The sequence below is a fragment of the Nicotiana attenuata genome, unplaced genomic scaffold (genome assembly GCF_001879085.1).
Source record: "Nicotiana attenuata strain UT unplaced genomic scaffold, NIATTr2, whole genome shotgun sequence".
Taxonomy (NCBI): Eukaryota; Viridiplantae; Streptophyta; class Magnoliopsida; order Solanales; family Solanaceae; genus Nicotiana; species Nicotiana attenuata.
The window spans coordinates 60,809-61,065 of NW_017674908.1; positions in this window are offsets into that span (position 1 = coordinate 60,809).

Here is a 257-nt window from a genome sequence, read left to right on the forward strand (position 1 = left end):
AATGCGAGGTCAACTGAAAAGGTCAATCTTCCCAAATGCGAAGCTGTCATCGCAAATGCGAAGTGAAGCAGCACAGGCAGAGTTGGGAATTGCGAACTTTTGTTCGCAATTGCGAAGATCGAGCTTCAGGCCTGGGAAATTCTGGAATTTCACATTCTTAATCCCCAAACCATTTTTTATACACGACCAAGCAGATCTTTGGACATCTTTGGCTTATTTTCAGTTCTTAGGGCTAGAGAGAACAAGTTTTGGAAGCT